This window comes from Passer domesticus, chromosome 26 (genome assembly GCF_036417665.1).
Source record: "Passer domesticus isolate bPasDom1 chromosome 26, bPasDom1.hap1, whole genome shotgun sequence".
Lineage (NCBI taxonomy): Eukaryota > Metazoa > Chordata > Aves > Passeriformes > Passeridae > Passer > Passer domesticus.
The window spans coordinates 455,659-477,514 of NC_087499.1; positions in this window are offsets into that span (position 1 = coordinate 455,659).

Below are 21,856 nucleotides of genomic sequence, written 5' to 3' on the forward strand. Positions count from 1 at the left end.
TTCAGGATACCTCCCAGATGCAAGGTGCCCCCACAGGCAACTGTGTCTGGTTTGAGAGTGCCAAGTGCCTCCTGCAAACTGACATCAGGAACCTGGCCTGGTGACTTTTGTTTCTCAGGGGAAAGGCCATCGTTTGTGTCCAGGGCCCGGTGGCCCGGAGTGGCCGGCTGCCTGCTGAAATTCCGCATGCTTCAGGATATCTCCCAGATGCAAGGTGCCCCCACAGGCAACTGTGTCTGGTTTGACAGTGCCAAGTGCCTCCTGCAAACTGACATCAGGAACCTGGCCTGGTGAGTTTTGTTTCTCAGGGGAAAGGCCATCGTTTGTGTCCAGGGCCCGGTGGCCCGGAGTGGCCGGCTGCCTGCTGAAATTCCGCATGCTTCAGGATATCTCCCAGATGCAAGGTGCCCCCACAGGCAACTGTGTCTGGTTTGAGAGTGCCAAGTGCCTCCTGCAAACTGACATCAGGAACCTGGCCTGGTGAGTTTTGTTTCTCAGGGGAAAGGCATGGTTCGTGTCCAGGGCCCGGTGGCCCGGAGTGGCCGGCTGCCTGCTGAAATTCCGCATGCTTCAGGATATCTCCCAGATGCAAGGTGCCCCCACAGGCAACTGTGTCTGGTTTGACAGTGCCAAGTGCCTCCTGCAAACTGACATCAGGAACCTGGCCTGGTGAGTTTTGTTTCTCAGGGGAAAGGCCATCGTTGGTGTCCAGGGCCCGGTGGCCCGGAGTGGCCGGCTGCCTGCTGATATTCCGCATGCTTCAGGATATCTCCCAGATGCATGGTGCCCCCACAGGCAACTGTGTCTGGTTTGAGAGTGCCAAGTGCCTCCTGCAAACTGACATCAGGAACCTGGCCTGGTGAGTTTTGTTTCTCAGGGGAAAGGCCATCGTTCCTGTCCAGGGCCCGGTGGCCCGGAGTGGCCGGCTGCCTGCTGAAATTCCGCATGCTTCAGGATATCTCCCAGATGCAAGGTGCCCCCACAGGCAACTGTGTCTGGTTTGACAGTGCCAAGTGCCTCCTGCAAACTGACATCAGGAACTTGGCCTGGTGAGTTTTGTTTCTCAGGGGAAAGGGCATCGTTCGTGTCCAGGGCCCGGTGGCCCGGAGTGGCCGGCTGCCTGCTGAAATTCCGCATGCTTCAGGATATCTCCCAGATGCAAGGTGCCCCCACAGGCAACTGTGTCTGGTTTGAGAGTGCCAAGTGCCTCCTGCAAACTGACATCAGGAACCTGGCCTGGTGAGTTTTGTTTCTCAGGGGAAAAGGCATCGTTCGTGTCCAGGGCCCGGTGGCCCGGAGTGGCCGGCTGCCTGCTGAAATTCCGCATGCTTCAGGATATCTCCCAGATGCAAGGTGCCCCCACAGGCAACTGTGTCTGGTTTGAGAGTGCCAAGTGCCTCCTGCAAACTGACATCAGGAACCTGGCCTGGTGAGTTTTGTTTCTCAGGGGAAAGGCCATCGTTCTTGTCCAGGGCCCGGTGGCCCGGAGTGGCCGGCTGCCTGGTGAAATTCCGTATGCTTCAGGATACCTCCCAGATGCAAGGTGCCCCCACAGGCAACTGTGTCTGGTTTGAGAGTGCCAAGTGCCTCCTGCAAACTGACATCAGGAACCTGGCCTGGTGAGTTTTGTTTCTCAGGGGAAAGGCCATCGTTTGTGTCCAGGGCCCGGTGGCCCGGAGTGGCCGGCTGCCTGCTGAAATTCCGCATGGTTCAGGATATTTCCCAGATGCAAGGTGCCCCCACAGGCAACTGTGTCTGATTTGAGAGTGCCAAGTGCCTCCTGCAAACTGACATCAGGAACCTGGCCTGGTGACTTTTGTTTCTCAGGGGAAAGGCCATCGTTTGTGTCCAGGGCCCGGTGGCCCAGAGTGGCCGGCTGCCTGCTGATATTCCGCATGGTTCAGGATATCTCCCAGATGCAAGGTGCCCCCACAGGCAACTGTGTGTGGTTTGAGAGTGCCAAGTGCCTCCTGCAAACTGACATCAGGAACCTGGCCTGGTGAGTTTTGTTTCTCAGGGGAAAGGGCATCGTTCGCGTCCAGGGCCCGGTGGCCCGGAGTGGCCGGCTGCCTGCTGAAATTCCGCATGCTTCAGGATATCTCCCAGATGCAAGGTGCCCCCACAGGCAACTGTGTCTGGTTTGACAGTGCCAAGTGCCTCCTGCAAACTGACATCAGGAACCTGGCCTGGTGAGTTTTGTTTCTCAGGGGAAAGGCATGGTTCGTGTCCAGGGCCCGGTGGCCCGGAGTGGCCGGCTGCCTGCTGAAATTCCGCATGCTTCAGGATATCTCCCAGATGCAAGGTGCCCCCACAGGCAACTGTGTCTGGTTTGAGAGTGCCAAGTGCCTCCTGCAAACTGACATCAGGAACCTGGCCTGGTGAGTTTTGTTTCTCAGGGGAAAGGCATGGTTCGTGTCCAGGGCCCGGTGGCCCGGAGTGGCCGACTGCCTGCTGAAATTCCGCATGCTTCAGGATATCTCCCAGCTGAATGGTGCCTTCACAGGCAACTGTGTCTGGTTTGAGAGTGCCAAGTGCCTCCTGCAAACTGACATCAGGAACCTGGCCTGGTGAGTTTTGTTTCTCAGGGGAAAGGGCATGGTTCGTGTCCAGGGCCCGGTGGCCCGGAGTGGCCGGCTGCCTGCTGAAATTCCGCATGCTTCAGGATATCTCCCAGATGCAAGGTGCACCCACAGGCAACTGTGTCTGGTTTGAGAGTGCCAAGTGCCTCCTGCAAACTGACATCAGGAACCTGGCCTGGTGAGTTTTGTTTCTCAGGGGAAAGGCCATCGTTCTTGTCCAGGGCCCGGTGGCCCGGAGTGGCCGGCTGCCTGGTGGAATTCCGTATGCTTCAGGATACCTCCCAGATGCAAGGTGCCCCCACAGGCAACTGTGTCTGGTTTGAGAGTGCCAAGTGCCTCCTGCAAACTGACATCAGGAACCTGGCCTGGTGAGTTTTGTTTCTCAGGGGAAAGGCATGGTTCGTGTCCAGGGCCCGGTGGCCCGGAGTGGCCGGCTGCCTGCTGAAATTCCGCATGCTTCAGGATATCTCCCAGATTCAAGGTGCCCCCACAGGCAACTGTGTCTGGTTTGACAGTGCCAAGTGCCTCCTGCAAACTAACATCAGGAACCTGGCCTGGTGAGTTTTGTTTCTCAGGGGAAAGGCCATCGTTCTTGCCCAGGGCCCGGAGTGGCCGGCTGCCTGCTGAAATTCCGTATGCTTCAGGATACCTCCCATATACAATGTGCCCCTACAGGCAACTGTGTCTGGTTTGACAGTGCCAAGTGCCTCCTGCAAACTGACATCAGGAACCTGGCCTGGTGAGTTTTGTTTCTCAGGGGAAAGGGCATCGTTCCTGTCCAGGGCCCGGTGGCCCGGAGTGGCCGGCTGCCTGCTGATATTCCGCATGCTTCAGGATATCTCCCAGATGCATGGTGCCCCCACAGGCAACTGTGTCTGGTTTGAGAGTGCCAAGTGCCTCCTGCAAACTGACATCAGGAACCTGGCCTGGTGAGTTTTGTTTCTCAGGGGAAAGGCCATCGTTCGTGTCCAGGGCCCGGTGGCCCGGAGTGGCCGGCTGCCTGCTGAAATTCCGCATGCTTCAGGATATCTCCCAGATGCAAGGTGCCCCCACAGGCAACTGTGTCTGGTTTGACAGTGCCAAGTGCCTCCTGCAAACTGACATCAGGAACTTGGCCTGGTGAGTTTTGTTTCTCAGGGGAAAGGGCATCGTTCGTGTCCAGGGCCCGGTGGCCCGGAGTGGCCGGATGCCTGCTGAAATTCCGCATGCTTCAGGATATCTCCCAGATGCAAGGTGCCCCCACAGGCAACTGTGTCTGGTTTGAGAGTGCCAAGTGCCTCCTGCAAACTGACATCAGGAACCTGGCCTGGTGAGTTTTGTTTCTCAGGGGAAAGGGCATCGTTTGTGTCCAGGGCCCGGTGGCCCGGAGTGGCCGGCTGCCTGCTGAAATTCCGCATGCTTCAGGATATCTCCCAGATGCATGGTGCCCCCACAGGCAACTGTGTCTGGTTTGACAGTGCCAAGTGCCTCCTGCAAACTGACATCAGGAACCTGGCCTGGTGAGTTTTGTTTCTCAGGGGAAAGGGCATGGTTCGTGTCCAGGGCCCGGTGGCCCGGAGTGGCCGGCTGCCTGCTGAAATTCCGCATGCTTCAGGATATCTCCCAGATGCAAGGTGCCCCCACAGGCAACTGTGTCTGGTTTGAGAGTGCCAAGTGCCTCCTGCAAACTGACATCAGGAACCTGGCCTGGTGAGTTTTGTTTCTCAGGGGAAAGGCCATCGTTCGTGTCCAGGGCCCGGTGGCCCGGAGTGGCCGGCTGCCTGCTGAAATTCCGCATGCTTCAGGATATCTCCCAGATGCAAGGTGCCCCCACAGGCAACTGTGTCTGGTTTGAGAGTGCCAAGTGCCTCCTGCAAACTGACATCAGGAACCTGGCCTGGTGAGTTTTGTTTCTCAGGGGAAAAGGCATCGTTCGTGTCCAGGGCCCGGTGGCCCGGAGTGGCCGGCTGCCTGCTGAAATTCCGCATGGTTCAGGATATCTCCCAGATGCAAGGTGCCCCCACAGGCAACTGTGTCTGGTTTGAGAGTGCCAAGTGCCTCCTGCAAACTGACATCAGGAACCTGGCCTGGTGAGTTTTGTTTCTCAGGGGAAAGGCCATCGTTCTTGTCCAGGGCCCGGTGGCCCGGAGTTGCCGGCTGCCTGGTGAAATTCCGTATGCTTCAGGATACCTCCCAGATGCAAGGTGCCCCCACAGGCAACTGTGTCTGGTTTGAGAGTGCCAAGTGCCTCCTGCAAACTGACATCAGGAACCTGGCCTGGTGAGTTTTGTTTCTCAGGGGAAAGGCCATCGTTTGTGTCCAGGGCCCGGTGGCCCGGAGTGGCCGGCTGCCTGCTGAAATTCCGCATGCTTCAGGATATTTCCCAGATGCAAGGTGCCCCCACAGGCAACTGTGTCTGATTTGAGAGTGCCAAGTGCCTCCTGCAAACTGACATCAGGAACCTGGCCTGGTGACTTTTGTTTCTCAGGGGAAAGGCCATCGTTTGTGTCCAGGGCCCGGTGGCCCAGAGTGGCCGGCTGCCTGCTGATATTCCGCATGGTTCAGGATATCTCCCAGATGCAAGGTGCCCCCACAGGCAACTGTGTCTGGTTTGAGAGTGCCAAGTGCCTCCTGCAAACTGACATCAGGAACCTGGCCTGGTGAGTTTTGTTTCTCAGGGGAAAGGGCATCGTTCGCGTCCAGGGCCCGGTGGCCCGGAGTGGCCGGCTGCCTGCTGAAATTCCGCATGCTTCAGGATATCTCCCAGATGCAAGGTGCCCCCACAGGCAACTGTGTCTGGTTTGACAGTGCCAAGTGCCTCCTGCAAACTGACATCAGGAACCTGGCCTGGTGAGTTTTGTTTCTCAGGGGAAAGGCATGGTTCGTGTCCAGGGCCCGGTGGCCCGGAGTGGCCGGCTGCCTGCTGAAATTCCGCATGCTTCAGGATATCTCCCAGATGCAAGGTGCCCCCACAGGCAACTGTGTCTGGTTTGAGAGTGCCAAGTGCCTCCTGCAAACTGACATCAGGAACCTGGCCTGGTGAGTTTTGTTTCTCAGGGGAAAGGCATGGTTCGTGTCCAGGGCCCGGTGGCCCGGAGTGGCCGACTGCCTGCTGAAATTCCGCATGCTTCAGGATATCTCCCAGCTGCATGGTGCCTTCACAGGCAACTGTGTCTGGTTTGAGAGTGCCAAGTGCCTCCTGCAAACTGACATCAGGAACCTGGCCTGGTGAGTTTTGTTTCTCAGGGGAAAGGGCATGGTTCGTGTCCAGGGCCCGGTGGCACGGAGTGGCCGGCTGCCTGCTGAAATTCCGCATGCTTCAGGATATCTCCCAGATGCAAGGTGCACCCACAGGCAACTGTGTCTGGTTTGAGAGTGCCAAGTGCCTCCTGCAAACTGACATCAGGAACCTGGCCTGGTGAGTTTTGTTTCTCAGGGGAAAGGCCATCGTTCTTGTCCAGGGCCCGGTGGCCCGGAGTGGCCGGCTGCCTGGTGGAATTCCGTATGCTTCAGGATACCTCCCAGATGCAAGGTGCCCCCACAGGCAACTGTGTCTGGTTTGAGAGTGCCAAGTGCCTCCTGCAAACTGACATCAGGAACCTGGCCTGGTGACTTTTGTTTCTCAGGGGAAAGGCCATCGTTTGTGTCCAGGGCCCGGTGGCCCGGAGTGGCCGGCTGCCTGCTGAAATTCCGCATGCTTCAGGATATCTCCCAGATGCAAGGTGCCCCCACAGGCAACTGTGTCTGGTTTGACAGTGCCAAGTGCCTCCTGCAAACTGACATCAGGAACCTGGCCTGGTGAGTTTTGTTTCTCAGGGGAAAGGCCATCGTTTGTGTCCAGGGCCCGGTGGCCCGGAGTGGCCGGCTGCCTGCTGAAATTCCGCATGCTTCAGGATATCTCCCAGATGCAAGGTGCCCCCACAGGCAACTGTGTCTGGTTTGAGAGTGCCAAGTGCCTCCTGCAAACTGACATCAGGAACCTGGCCTGGTGAGTTTTGTTTCTCAGGGGAAAGGCATGGTTCGTGTCCAGGGCCCGGTGGCCCGGAGTGGCCGGCTGCCTGCTGAAATTCCGCATGCTTCAGGATATCTCCCAGATGCAAGGTGCCCCCACAGGCAACTGTGTCTGGTTTGACAGTGCCAAGTGCCTCCTGCAAACTGACATCAGGAACCTGGCCTGGTGAGTTTTGTTTCTCAGGGGAAAGGCCATCGTTGGTGTCCAGGGCCCGGTGGCCCGGAGTGGCCGGCTGCCTGCTGATATTCCGCATGCTTCAGGATATCTCCCAGATGCATGGTGCCCCCACAGGCAACTGTGTCTGGTTTGAGAGTGCCAAGTGCCTCCTGCAAACTGACATCAGGAACCTGGCCTGGTGAGTTTTGTTTCTCAGGGGAAAGGCCATCGTTCCTGTCCAGGGCCCGGTGGCCCGGAGTGGCCGGCTGCCTGCTGAAATTCCGCATGCTTCAGGATATCTCCCAGATGCAAGGTGCCCCCACAGGCAACTGTGTCTGGTTTGACAGTGCCAAGTGCCTCCTGCAAACTGACATCAGGAACTTGGCCTGGTGAGTTTTGTTTCTCAGGGGAAAGGGCATCGTTCGTGTCCAGGGCCCGGTGGCCCGGAGTGGCCGGCTGCCTGCTGAAATTCCGCATGCTTCAGGATATCTCCCAGATGCAAGGTGCCCCCACAGGCAACTGTGTCTGGTTTGAGAGTGCCAAGTGCCTCCTGCAAACTGACATCAGGAACCTGGCCTGGTGAGTTTTGTTTCTCAGGGGAAAGGCCATCGTTCTTGTCCAGGGCCCGGTGGCCCGGAGTGGCCGGCTGCCTGCTGAAATTCCGTATGCTTCAGGATACCTCCCAGATGCAAGGTGCCCCCACAGGCAACTGTGTCTGGTTTGAGAGTGCCAAGTGCCTCCTGCAAACTGACATCAGGAACCTGGCCTGGTGAGTTTTGTTTCTCAGGGGAAAGGGCATCGTTCGTGTCCAGGGCCCGGTGGCCCGGAGTGGCCGGCTGCCTGCTGAAATTCCGCATGCTTCAGGATATCTCCCAGATGCAAGGTGCCCCCACAGGCAACTGTGTCTGGTTTGAGAGTGCCAAGTGCCTCCTGCAAACTGACATCAGGAACCTGGCCTGGTGACTTTTGTTTCTCAGGGGAAAGGCCATCGTTTGTGTCCAGGGCCCGGTGGCCCGGAGTGGCCGGCTGCCTGCTGATATTCCGCATGGTTCAGGATATCTCCCAGATGCAAGGTGCCCCCACAGGCAACTGTGTCTGGTTTGACAGTGCCAAGTGCCTCCTGCAAACTGACATCAGGAACCTGGCCTGGTGAGTTTTGTTTCTCAGGGGAAAGGCCATCGTTCTTGCCCAGGGCCCGGAGTGGCCGGCTGCCTGCTGAAATTCCGTATGCTTCAGGATACCTCCCAGATACAAGGTGCCCCCACAGGCAACTGTGTCTGGTTTGACAGTGCCAAGTGCCTCCTGCAAACTGACATCAGGAACCTGGCCTGGTGACTTTTGTTTCTCAGGGGAAAGGCCATCGTTCCTGTCCAGGGCCCGGTGGCCCGGAGTGGCCGGCTGCCTGCTGAAATTCCGCATGCTTCAGGATATCTCCCAGATGCATGGTGCCCCCACAGGCAACTGTGTCTGGTTTGACAGTGCCAAGTGCCTCCTGCAAACTGACATCAGGAACCTGGCCTGGTGAGTTTTGTTTCTCAGGGGAAAGGCCATCGTTCCTGTCCAGGGCCCAGTGGCCCGGAGTGGCCGGCTGCCTGCTGAAATTCCGCATGCTTCAGGATATCTCCCAGATGCAAGGTGCCCCCACAGGCAACTGTGTCTGGTTTGACAGTGCCAAGTGCCTCCTGCAAACTGACATCAGGAACCTGGCCTGGTGAGTTTTGTTTCTCAGGGGAAAGGCCATCGTTCGTGTCCAGGGCCCGGTGGCCCGGAGTGGCCGGCTGCCTGCTGAAATTCCGCATGCTTCAGGATATCTCCCAGATGCAAGGTGCCCCCACAGGCAACTGTGTCTGGTTTGAGAGTGCCAAGTGCCTCCTGCAAACTGACATCAGGAACCTGGCCTGGTGAGTTTTGTTTCTCAGGGGAAAGGCCATCGTTCTTGTCCAGGGCCCGGTGGCCCGGAGTGGCCGGCTGCCTGGTGAAATTCCGTATGCTTCAGGATACCTCCCAGATACAAGGTGCCCCCACAGGCAACTGTGTCTGGTTTGACAGTGCCAAGTGCCTCCTGCAAACTGACATCAGGAACCTGGCCTGGTGAGTTTTGTTTCTCAGGGGAAAGGGCATCGTTCCTGTCCAGGGCCCGGTGGCCCGGAGTGGCCGGCTGCCTGCTGAAATTCCGCATGCTTCAGGATATCTCCCAGATGCATGGTGCCCCCACAGGCAACTGTGTCTGGTTTGACAGTGCCAAGTGCCTCCTGCAAACTGACATCAGGAACCTGGCCTGGTGAGTTTTGTTTCTCAGGGGAAAGGCCATCGTTCCTGTCCAGGGCCCAGTGGCCCGGAGTGGCCGGCTGCCTGCTGAAATTCCGCATGCTTCAGGATATCTCCCAGATGCAAGGTGCCCCCACAGGCAACTGTGTCTGGTTTGACAGTGCCAAGTGCCTCCTGCAAACTGACATCAGGAACCTGGCCTGGTGACTTTTGTTTCTCAGGGGAAAGGGCATCGTTCGTGTCCAGGGCCCGGTGGCCCGGAGTGGCCGGCTGCCTGCTGAAATTCCGCATGCTTCAGGATATCTCCCAGATGCAAGGTGCCCCCACAGGCAACTGTGTCTGGTTTGACAGTGCCAAGTGCCTCCTGCAAACTGACATCAGGAACCTGGCCTGGTGAGTTTTGTTTCTCAGGGGAAAGGCCATCGTTCCTGTCCAGGGCCCAGTGGCCCGGAGTGGCCGGCTGCCTGCTGAAATTCCGCATGCTTCAGGATATCTCCCAGATGCAAGGTGCCCCCACAGGCAACTGTGTCTGGTTTGACAGTGCCAAGTGCCTCCTGCAAACTGACATCAGGAACCTGGCCTGGTGAGTTTTGTTTCTCAGGGGAAAGGCATGGTTCGTGTCCAGGGCCCGGTGGCCCGGAGTGGCCGGCTGCCTGCTGAAATTCCGCATGCTTCAGGATATCTCCCAGATGCAAGGTGCCCCCACAGGCAACTGTGTCTGGTTTGACAGTGCCAAGTGCCTCCTGCAAACTGACATCAGGAACCTGGCCTGGTGAGTTTTGTTTCTCAGGGGAAAGGCCATCGTTGGTGTCCAGGGCCCGGTGGCCCGGAGTGGCCGGCTGCCTGCTGATATTCCGCATGCTTCAGGATATCTCCCAGATGCATGGTGCCCCCACAGGCAACTGTGTCTGGTTTGAGAGTGCCAAGTGCCTCCTGCAAACTGACATCAGGAACCTGGCCTGGTGAGTTTTGTTTCTCAGGGGAAAGGCCATCGTTCCTGTCCAGGGCCCGGTGGCCCGGAGTGGCCGGCTGCCTGCTGAAATTCCGCATGCTTCAGGATATCTCCCAGATGCAAGGTGCCCCCACAGGCAACTGTGTCTGGTTTGACAGTGCCAAGTGCCTCCTGCAAACTGACATCAGGAACCTGGCCTGGTGAGTTTTGTTTCTCAGGGGAAAGGGCATCGTTCGTGTCCAGGGCCCGGTGGCCCGGAGTGGCCGGCTGCCTGCTGAAATTCCGCATGCTTCAGGATATCTCCCAGATGCAAGGTGCCCCCACAGGCAACTGTGTCTGGTTTGAGAGTGCCAAGTGCCTCCTGCAAACTGACATCAGGAACCTGGCCTGGTGAGTTTTGTTTCTCAGGGGAAAGGCCATCGTTCTTGTCCAGGGCCCGGTGGCCCGGAGTGGCCGGCTGCCTGCTGAAATTCCGTATGCTTCAGGATACCTCCCAGATGCAAGGTGCCCCCACAGGCAACTGTGTCTGGTTTGAGAGTGCCAAGTGCCTCCTGCAAACTGACATCAGGAACCTGGCCTGGTGAGTTTTGTTTCTCAGGGGAAAGGGCATCGTTCGTGTCCAGGGCCCGGTGGCCCGGAGTGGCCGGCTGCCTGCTGAAATTCCGCATGCTTCAGGATATCTCCCAGATGCAAGGTGCCCCCACAGGCAACTGTGTCTGGTTTGACAGTGCCAAGTGCCTCCTGCAAACTGACATCAGGAACCTGGCCTGGTGACTTTTGTTTCTCAGGGGAAAGGCCATCGTTTGTGTCCAGGGCCCGGTGGCCCGGAGTGGCCGGCTGCCTGCTGATATTCCGCATGGTTCAGGATATCTCCCAGATGCAAGGTGCCCCCACAGGCAACTGTGTCTGGTTTGACAGTGCCAAGTGCCTCCTGCAAACTGACATCAGGAACCTGGCCTGGTGAGTTTTGTTTCTCAGGGGAAAGGCCATCGTTCTTGCCCAGGGCCCGGAGTGGCCGGCTGCCTGCTGAAATTCCGTATGCTTCAGGATACCTCCCAGATACAAGGTGCCCCCACAGGCAACTGTGTCTGGTTTGACAGTGCCAAGTGCCTCCTGCAAACTGACATCAGGAACCTGGCCTGGTGACTTTTGTTTCTCAGGGGAAAGGCCATCGTTCCTGTCCAGGGCCCGGTGGCCCGGAGTGGCCGGCTGCCTGCTGAAATTCCGCATGCTTCAGGATATCTCCCAGATGCATGGTGCCCCCACAGGCAACTGTGTCTGGTTTGACAGTGCCAAGTGCCTCCTGCAAACTGACATCAGGAACCTGGCCTGGTGAGTTTTGTTTCTCAGGGGAAAGGCCATCGTTCCTGTCCAGGGCCCAGTGGCCCGGAGTGGCCGGCTGCCTGCTGAAATTCCGCATGCTTCAGGATATCTCCCAGATGCAAGGTGCCCCCACAGGCAACTGTGTCTGGTTTGACAGTGCCAAGTGCCTCCTGCAAACTGACATCAGGAACCTGGCCTGGTGAGTTTTGTTTCTCAGGGGAAAGGCCATCGTTGGTGTCCAGGGCCCGGTGGCCCGGAGTGGCCGGCTGCCTGCTGAAATTCCGCATGCTTCAGGATATCTCCCAGATGCAAGGTGCCCCCACAGGCAACTGTGTCTGGTTTGAGAGTGCCAAGTGCCTCCTGCAAACTGACATCAGGAACCTGGCCTGGTGAGTTTTGTTTCTCAGGGGAAAGGCCATCGTTCTTGTCCAGGGCCCGGTGGCCCGGAGTGGCCGGCTGCCTGGTGAAATTCCGTATGCTTCAGGATACCTCCCAGATACAAGGTGCCCCCACAGGCAACTGTGTCTGGTTTGACAGTGCCAAGTGCCTCCTGCAAACTGACATCAGGAACCTGGCCTGGTGAGTTTTGTTTCTCAGGGGAAAGGGCATCGTTCCTGTCCAGGGCCCGGTGGCCCGGAGTGGCCGGCTGCCTGCTGAAATTCCGCATGCTTCAGGATATCTCCCAGATGCATGGTGCCCCCACAGGCAACTGTGTCTGGTTTGACAGTGCCAAGTGCCTCCTGCAAACTGACATCAGGAACCTGGCCTGGTGAGTTTTGTTTCTCAGGGGAAAGGCCATCGTTCCTGTCCAGGGCCCAGTGGCCCGGAGTGGCCGGCTGCCTGCTGAAATTCCGCATGCTTCAGGATATCTCCCAGATGCAAGGTGCCCCCACAGGCAACTGTGTCTGGTTTGACAGTGCCAAGTGCCTCCTGCAAACTGACATCAGGAACCTGGCCTGGTGACTTTTGTTTCTCAGGGGAAAGGGCATCGTTCGTGTCCAGGGCCCGGTGGCCCGGAGTGGCCGGCTGCCTGCTGAAATTCCGCATGCTTCAGGATATCTCCCAGATGCAAGGTGCCCCCACAGGCAACTGTGTCTGGTTTGACAGTGCCAAGTGCCTCCTGCAAACTGACATCAGGAACCTGGCCTGGTGAGTTTTGTTTCTCAGGGGAAAGGCCATCGTTCCTGTCCAGGGCCCAGTGGCCCGGAGTGGCCGGCTGCCTGCTGAAATTCCGCATGCTTCAGGATATCTCCCAGATGCAAGGTGCCCCCACAGGCAACTGTGTCTGGTTTGACAGTGCCAAGTGCCTCCTGCAAACTGACATCAGGAACCTGGCCTGGTGAGTTTTGTTTCTCAGGGGAAAGGCCATCGTTCGTGTCCAGGGCCCGGTGGCCCGGAGTGGCCGGCTGCCTGCTGAAATTCCGCATGCTTCAGGATATCTCCCAGATGCAAGGTGCCCCCACAGGCAACTGTGTCTGGTTTGAGAGTGCCAAGTGCCTCCTGCAAACTGACATCAGGAACCTGGCCTGGTGAGTTTTGTTTCTCAGGGGAAAGGACATCGTTCTTGTCCAGGGCCCGGTGGCCCGGAGTGGCCGGCTGCCTGCTGAAATTCCGTATGCTTCAGGATACCTCCCAGATACAAGGTGCCCCCACAGGCAACTGTGTCTGGTTTGACAGTGCCAAGTGCCTCCTGCAAACTGACATCAGGAACCTGGCCTGGTGAGTTTTGTTTCTCAAGGGAAAGGGCATCGTTCCTGTCCAGGGCCCGGTGGCCCGGAGTGGCCGGCTGCCTGCTGAAATTCCGCATGCTTCAGGATATCTCCCAGATGCATGGTGCCCCCACAGGCAACTGTGTCTGGTTTGACAGTGCCAAGTGCCTCCTGCAAACTGACATCAGGAACCTGGCCTGGTGAGTTTTGTTTCTCAGGGGAAAGGCCATCGTTCCTGTCCAGGGCCCAGTGGCCCGGAGTGGCCGGCTGCCTGCTGAAATTCCGCATGCTTCAGGATATCTCCCAGATGCAAGGTGCCCCCACAGGCAACTGTGTCTGGTTTGACAGTGCCAAGTGCCTCCTGCAAACTGACATCAGGAACCTGGCCTGGTGACTTTTGTTTCTCAGGGGAAAGGGCATCGTTCGTGTCCAGGGCCCGGTGGCCCGGAGTGGCCGGCTGCCTCCTGAAATTCCGCATGCTTCAGGATATCTCCCAGATGCAAGGTGCCCCCACAGGCAACTGTGTCTGGTTTGAGAGTGCCAAGTGCCTCCTGCAAACTGACATCAGGAACCTGGCCTGGTGAGTTTTGTTTCTCAGGGGAAAGGCCATCGTTCTTGTCCAGGGCCCGGTGGCCCGGAGTGGCCGGCTGCCTGCTGAAATTCCGTATGCTTCAGGATACCTCCCAGATGCAAGGTGCCCCCACAGGCAACTGTGTCTGGTTTGAGAGTGCCAAGTGCCTCCTGCAAACTGACATCAGGAACCTGGCCTGGTGAGTTTTGTTTCTCAGGGGAAAGGGCATCGTTCGTGTCCAGGGCCCGGTGGCCCGGAGTGGCCGGCTGCCTGCTGAAATTCCGCATGCTTCAGGATATCTCCCAGATGCAAGGTGCCCCCACAGGCAACTGTGTCTGGTTTGAGAGTGCCAAGTGCCTCCTGCAAACTGACATCAGGAACCTGGCCTGGTGACTTTTGTTTCTCAGGGGAAAGGCCATCGTTTGTGTCCAGGGCCCGGTGGCCCGGAGTGGCCGGCTGCCTGCTGATATTCCGCATGGTTCAGGATATCTCCCAGATGCAAGGTGCCCCCACAGGCAACTGTGTCTGGTTTGACAGTGCCAAGTGCCTCCTGCAAACTGACATCAGGAACCTGGCCTGGTGAGTTTTGTTTCTCAGGGGAAAGGCCATCGTTCTTGCCCAGGGCCCGGAGTGGCCGGCTGCCTGCTGAAATTCCGTATGCTTCAGGATACCTCCCAGATACAAGGTGCCCCCACAGGCAACTGTGTCTGGTTTGAGAGTGCCAAGTGCCTCCTGCAAACTGACATCAGGAACCTGGCCTGGTGACTTTTGTTTCTCAGGGGAAAGGCCATCGTTCCTGTCCAGGGCCCGGTGGCCCGGAGTGGCCGGCTGCCTGCTGAAATTCCGCATGCTTCAGGATATCCCCCAGATGCAAGGTGCCCCCACAGGCAACTGTGTCTGGTTTGACAGTGCCAAGTGCCTCCTGCAAACTGACATCAGGAACCTGGCCTGGTGAGTTTTGTTTCTCAGGGGAAAGGCCATCGTTCGTGTCCAGGGCCCGGTGGCCCGGAGTGGCCGGCTGCCTGCTGAAATTCCGCATGCTTCAGGATATCTCCCAGATGCAAGGTGCCCCCACAGGCAACTGTGTCTGGTTTGACAGTGCCAAGTGCCTCCTGCAAACTGACATCAGGAACCTGGCCTGGTGAGTTTTGTTTCTCAGGGGAAAGGCCATCGTTCGTGTCCAGGGCCCGGTGGCCCGGAGTGGCCGGCTGCCTGCTGAAATTCCGCATGCTTCAGGATATCTCCCAGATGCAAGGTGCCCCCACAGGCAACTGTGTCTGGTTTGACAGTGCCAAGTGCCTCCTGCAAACTGACATCAGGAACCTGGCCTGGTGAGTTTTGTTTCTCAGGGGAAAGGCCATCGTTCTTGTCCAGGGCCCGGTGGCCCGGAGTGGCCGGCTGCCTGCTGAAATTCCGCATGCTTCAGGATATCTCCCAGATGCATGGTGCCCCCACAGGCAACTGTGTCTGGTTTGACAGTGCCAAGTGCCTCCTGCAAACTGACATCAGGAACCTGGCCTGGTGAGTTTTGTTTCTCAGGGGAAAGGGCATCGTTCCTGTCCAGGGCCCGGTGGCCCGGAGTGGCCGGCTGCCTGCTGAAATTCCGCATGCTTCAGGATATCTCCCAGATGCATGGTGCCCCCACAGGCAACTGTGTCTGGTTTGACAGTGCCAAGTGCCTCCTGCAAACTGACATCAGGAACCTGGCCTGGTGAGTTTTGTTTCTCAGGGGAAAGGCCATCGTTCGTGTCCAGGGCCCAGTGGCCCGGAGTGGCCGGCTGCCTGCTGAAATTCCGCATGCTTCAGGATATCTCCCAGATGCAAGGTGCCCCCACAGGCAACTGTGTCTGGTTTGACAGTGCCAAGTGCCTCCTGCAAACTGACATCAGGAACCTGGCCTGGTGACTTTTGTTTCTCAGGGGAAAGGGCATCGTTCGTGTCCAGGGCCCGGTGGCCCGGAGTGGCCGGCTGCCTGCTGAAATTCCGCATGCTTCAGGATATCTCCCAGATGCAAGGTGCCCCCACAGGCAACTGTGTCTGGTTTGAGAGTGCCAAGTGCCTCCGGCAAACTGACATCAGGAACCTGGCCTGGTGAGTTTTGTTTCTCAGGGGAAAGGCCATCGTTCTTGTCCAGGGCCCGGTGGCCCGGAGTGGCCGGCTGCCTGCTGAAATTCCGTATGCTTCAGGATACCTCCCAGATGCAAGGTGCCCCCACAGGCAACTGTGTCTGGTTTGAGAGTGCCAAGTGCCTCCTGCAAACTGACATCAGGAACCTGGCCTGGTGAGTTTTGTTTCTCAGGGGAAAGGCCATCGTTTGTGTCCAGGGCCCGGTGGCCCGGAGTGGCCGGCTGCCTGCTGAAATTCCGCATGCTTCAGGATATCTCCCAGTTGCAAGGTGCCCCCACAGGCAACTGTGTCTGATTTGAGAGTGCCAAGTGCCTCCTGCAAACTGACATCAGGAACCTGGCCTGGTGACTTTTGTTTCTCAGGGGAAAGGCCATCGTTTGTGTCCAGGGCCCGGTGGCCCGGAGTGGCCGGCTGCCTGCTGATATTCCGCATGGTTCAGGATATCTCCCAGATGCAAGGTGCCCCCACAGGCAACTGTGTCTGGTTTGAGAGTGCCAAGTGCCTCCTGCAAACTGACATCAGGAACCTGGCCTGGTGACTTTTGTTTCTCAGGGGAAAGGGCATCGTTCGCTTCCAGGGCCCGGTGGCCCGGAGTGGCCGGCTGCCTGCTGAAATTCCGCATGCTTCAGGATATCTCCCAGATGCAAGGTGCCCCCACAGGCAACTGTGTCTGGTTTGACAGTGCCAAGTGCCTCCTGCAAACTGACATCAGGAACCTGGCCTGGTGAGTTTTGTTTCTCAGGGGAAAGGCATGGTTCGTGTCCAGGGCCCGGTGGCCCGGAGTGGCCGGCTGCCTGCTGAAATTCCGCATGCTTCAGGATATCTCCCAGATGCAAGGTGCCCCCACAGGCAACTGTGTCTGGTTTGACAGTGCCAAGTGCCTCCTGCAAACTGACATCAGGAACCTGGCCTGGTGAGTTTTGTTTCTCAGGGGAAAGGCCATCGTTCTTGCCCAGGGCCCGGAGTGGCCGGCTGCCTGCTGAAATTCCGCATGCTTCAGGATACCTCCCAGATACAAGGTGCCCCCACAGGCAACTGTGTCTGGTTTGACAGTGCCAAGTGCCTCCTGCAAACTGACATCAGGAACCTGGCCTGGTGACTTTTGTTTCTCAGGGGAAAGGGCATCGTTCGTGTCCAGGGCCCGGTGGCCCGGAGTGGCCGGCTGCCTGCTGAAATTCCGCATGCTTCAGGATATCTCCCAGATGCAAGGTGCCCCCACAGGCAACTGTGTCTGGTTTGACAGTGCCAAGTGCCTCCTGCAAACTGACATCAGGAACCTGGCCTGGTGAGTTTTGTTTCTCAGGGGAAAGGGCATCGTTCGTGTCCAGGGCCCGGTGGCCCGGAGTGGCCGGCTGCCTGCTGAAATTCCGCATGCTTCAGGATATCTCCCAGATGCAAGGTGCCCCCACAGGCAACTGTGTCTGGTTTGACAGTGCCAAGTGCCTCCTGCAAACTGACATCAGGAACCTGGCCTGGTGACTTTTGTTTCTCAGGGGAAAGGCCATCGTTTGTGTCCACTGCCCGGTGGCCCGGAGTGGCCGGCTGCCTGCTGAAATTCCGCATGCTTCAGGATATCTCCCAGATGCAAGGTGCCCCCACAGGCAACTGTGTCTGGTTTGAGAGTGCCAAGTGCCTCCTGCAAACTGACATCAGGAACCTGGCCTGGTGAGTTTTGTTTCTCAGGGGAAAGGGCATCGTTCGCGTCCAGGGCCCGGTGGCCCGGAGTGGCCGGCTGCCTGCTGAAATTCCGCATGCTTCAGGATATCTCCCAGATGCAAGGTGCCCCCACAGGCAACTGTGTCTGGTTTGACAGTGCCAAGTGCCTCCTGCAAACTGACATCAGGAACCTGGCCTGGTGAGTTTTGTTTCTCAGGGGAAAGGCCATCGTTCTTGCCCAGGGCCCGGAGTGGCCGGCTGCCTGCTGAAATTCCGTATGCTTCAGGATACCTCCCAGATACGAGGTGCCCCCACAGGCAACTGTGTCTGGTTTGACAGTGCCAAGTGCCTCCTGCAAACTGACATCAGGAACCTGGCCTGGTGAGTTTTGTTTCTCAGGGGAAAGGCCATCGTTCCTGTCCAGGGCCCGGTGGCCCGGAGTGGCCGGCTGCCTGCTGAAATTCCGCATGCTTCAGGATATCTCCCAGATGCATGGTGCCCCCACAGGCAACTGTGTCTGGTTTGACAGTGCCAAGTGCCTCCTGCAAACTGACATCAGGAACCTGGCCTGGTGAGTTTTGTTTCTCAGGGGAAAGGCCATCGTTCCTGTCCAGGGCCCGGTGGCCCGGAGTGGCCGGCTGCCTGCTGAAATTCCGCATGCTTCAGGATATCTCCCAGATGCAAGGTGCCCCCACAGGCAACTGTGTCTGGTTTGAGAGTGCCAAGTGCCTCCTGCAAACTGACATCAGGAACCTGGCCTGGTGAGTTTTGTTTCTCAGGGGTAAGGCCATCGTTTGTGTCCAGGGCCCGGTGGCCCGGAGTGGCCGGCTGCCTGCTGATATTCCGCATGGTTCAGGATACCTCCCAGATGCAAGGTGCCCCCACAGGCAACTGTGTCTGGTTTGACAGTGCCAAGTGCCTCCTGCAAACTGACATCAGGAACCTGGCCTGGTGAGTTTTGTTTCTCAGGGGAAAGGGCATCGTTCGTGTCCAGGGCCCGGTGGCCCGGAGTGGCCGGGTGCGTGCTGAAATTCCGCATGGTTCAGGATATCTCCCAGATGCAAGGTGCCCCCACAGGCAACTGTGTCTGGTTTGACAGTGCCAAGTGCCTCCTGCAAACTGACATCAGGAACCTGGCCTGGTGAGTTTTGTTTCTCAGGGGAAAGGGCATGGTTCGTGTCCAGGGCCCGGTGGCCCGGAGTGGCCGGCTGCCTGCTGAAATTCCGCATGCTTCAGGATATCTCCCAGATGCAAGGTGCCCCCACAGGCAACTGTGTCTGGTTTGACAGTGCCAAGTGCCTCCTGCAAACTGACATCAGGAACCTGGCCTGGTGAGTTTTGTTTCTCAGGGGAAAGGGCATCGTTCGTGTCCAGGGCTTGGTGGCCCGGAGTGGCCGGCTGCCTGCTGAAATTCCGCATGGTTCAGGATATCTCCCAGATGCAAGGTGCCCCCACAGGCAACTGTGTCTGGTTTGACAGTGCCAAGTGCCTCCTGCAAACTGACATCAGGAACCTGGCCTGGTGAGTCTTGTTTCTCAGGGGAAAGGGCATCGTTCCTGTCCAGGGCCCTGTGGCCCGGAGTGGCCGGCTGCCTGCTGAAATTCCGCATGCTTCAGGATATCTCCCAGATGCAAGGTGCCCCCACATGCAACTGTGTCTGGTTTGAGAGTGCCAAGTGCCTCCTGCAAACTGACATCAGGAACCTGGCCTGGTGAGTTTTGTTTCTCAGGGGAAAGGCCATCGTTCCTGTCCAGGGCCCGGTGGCCCGGAGTGGCCGGCTGCCTGCTGAAATTCCGCATGCTTCAGGATATCTCCCAGATGCAAGGTGCCCCCACAGGCAACTGTGTCTGGTTTGACAGTGCCAAGTGCCTCCTGCAAACTGACATCAGGAACCTGGCCTGGTGAGTTTTGTTTCTCAGGGGAAAGGCCATCGTTTGTGTCCAGGGCCCGGTGGCCCGGAGTGGCCGGCTGCCTGCTGAAATTCCGCATGCTTCAGGATATCTCCCAGATGCAAGGTGCCCCCACAGGCAACTGTGTCTGGTTTGACAGTGCCAAGTGCCTCCTGCAAACTGACATCAGGAACCTGGCCTGGTGAGTTTTGTTTCTCAGGGCAAGGGCCATGATTTTTGTCCAGGGCCCGGTGGCCCGGAGTGGCCGGCTGCCTGCTGAAATTCCGCATGCTTCAGGATATCTCCCAGATGCAAGGTGCCCCCACAGGCAACTGTGTCTGGTTTGACAGTGCCAAGTGCCTCCTGCAAACTGACATCAGGAACCTGGCCTGGTGAGTTTTGTTTCTCAGGGTAAAGGGCATCGTTCGTGTCCAGGGCCCGGTGGCCCGGAGTGGCCGGCTGCCTGCTGAAATTCCGCATGGTTCAGGATATCTCCCAGATGCAAGGTGCCCCACAGGCAACTGTGTCTGGTTTGACAGTGCCAAGTGCCTCCTGCAAACTGACCTCAGGAACCTGGCCTGGTGAGTTTTGTTTCTCAGGGGAAAGGGCATCGTTCGTGTCCAGGGCCCGGTGGCCCGGAGTGGCCGGCTGCCTGCTGAAATTCCGCATGCTTCAGGATATCTCCCAGATGCAAGGTGCCCCCACAGGCAACTGTGTCTGGTTTGACAGTGCCAAGTGCCTCCTGCAAACTGACATCAGGAACCTGGCCTGGTGAGTTTTGTTTCTCAGGGGAAAGGGCATCGTTTGTGTCCAGGGCCCGGTGGCCCGGAGTGGCCGGCTGCCTGCTGAAATTCCTCATGCTTCAGGATATCTCCCAGATGCAAGGTGCCCCCACAGGCAACTGTGTCTGGTTTGACAGTGCCAAGTGCCTCCTGCAAACTCACATCAAGAACCTGGCCTGGTGAGTTTTGTTTCTCAGGGGAAAGGGCATCGTTTGTGTCCAGGGCCCGGTGGCCCGGAGTGGCCGGCTGCCTGCTGAAATTCCGCATGCTTCAGGATATCTCCCAGATGCAAGGAGCAGCCACAGGCAACTGTGTCTGGTTTGACAGTGCCAAGTGCCTCCTGCAAACTGACATCAGGAACCTGGCCTGGTGAGTTTTGTTTCTCAGGGGAAAGGGCATGGTTCGTGTCCAGGGCCCGGTGGCCCGGAGTGGCCGGCTGCCTGCTGAAATTCCGCATGCTTCAGGATATCTCCCAGATGCAAGGTGCCCCCACAGGCAACTGTGTCTGGTTTGACAGTGCCAAGTGCCTCCTGCAAACTGACATCAGGAACCTGGCCTGGTGAGTTTTGTTTCTCAGGGGAAAGGGCATCGTTCGTGTCCAGGGCTTGGTGGCCCGGAGTGGCCGGCTGCCTGCTGAAATTCCGCATGGTTCAGGATATCTCCCAGATGCAAGGTGCCCCCACAGGCAACTGTGTCTGGTTTGACAGTGCCAAGTGCCTCCTGCAAACTGACATCAGGAACCTGGCCTGGTGAGTCTTGTTTCTCAGGGGAAAGGGCATCGTTCCTGTCCAGGGCCCTGTGGCCCGGAGTGGCCGGCTGCCTGCTGAAATTCCGCATGCTTCAGGATATCTCCCAGATGCAAGGTGCCCCCACATGCAACTGTGTCTGGTTTGACAGTGCCAAGTGCCTCCTGCAAACTGACATCAGGAACCTGGCCTGGTGAGTTTTGTTTCTCAGGGGAAAGGCCATCGTTCGTGTCCAGGGCCCGGTGGCCCGGAGTGGCCGGCTGCCTGCTGAAATTCCGCATGGTTCAGGATATCTCCCAGATGCAAGGTGCCCCCACAGGCAACTGTGTCTGGTTTGACAGTGCCAAGTGCCTCCTGCAAACTGACATCAGGAACCTGGCCTGGTGAGTTTTGTTTCTCAGGGGAAAGGCCATCGTTTGTGTCCAGGGCCCGGTGGCCCGGAGTGGCCGGCTGCCTGCTGATATTCCGCATGCTTCAGGATATCTCCCAGATGCAAGGTGCCCCCACAGGCAACTGTGTCTGGTTTGAGAGTGCCAAGTGCCTCCTGCAAACTGACATCAGGAACCTGGCCTGGTGAGTTTTGTTTCTCAGGGGAAAGGGCATCGTTCGCTTCCAGGGCCCGGTGGCCCGGAGTGGCCGGCTGCCTGCTGAAATTCCGCATGCTTCAGGATATCTCCCAGATGCAAGGTGCCCCCACAGGCAACTGTGTCTGGTTTGACAGTGCCAAGTGCCTCCTGCAAACTGACATCAGGAACCTGGCCTGGTGAGTTTTGTTTCTCAGGGGAAAGGGCATCGTTCGTGTCCAGGGCCCGGTGGCCCGGAGTGGCCGGCTGCCTGCTGAAATTCCGCATGCTTCAGGATATCTCCCAGATGCAAGGTGCCCCCACAGGCAACTGTGTCTGGTTTGACAGTGCCAAGTGCCTCCTGCAAACTGACATCAGGAACCTGGCCTGGTGAGTTTTGTTTCTCAGGGGAAAGGGCATCGTTCGTGTCCAGGGCCCGGTGGCCCGGAGTGGCCGGCTGGCTGCTGATATTCCGCATGGTTCAGGATATCTCCCAGATGCAAGGTGCCCCCACAGGCAACTGTGTCTGGTTTGACAGTGCCAA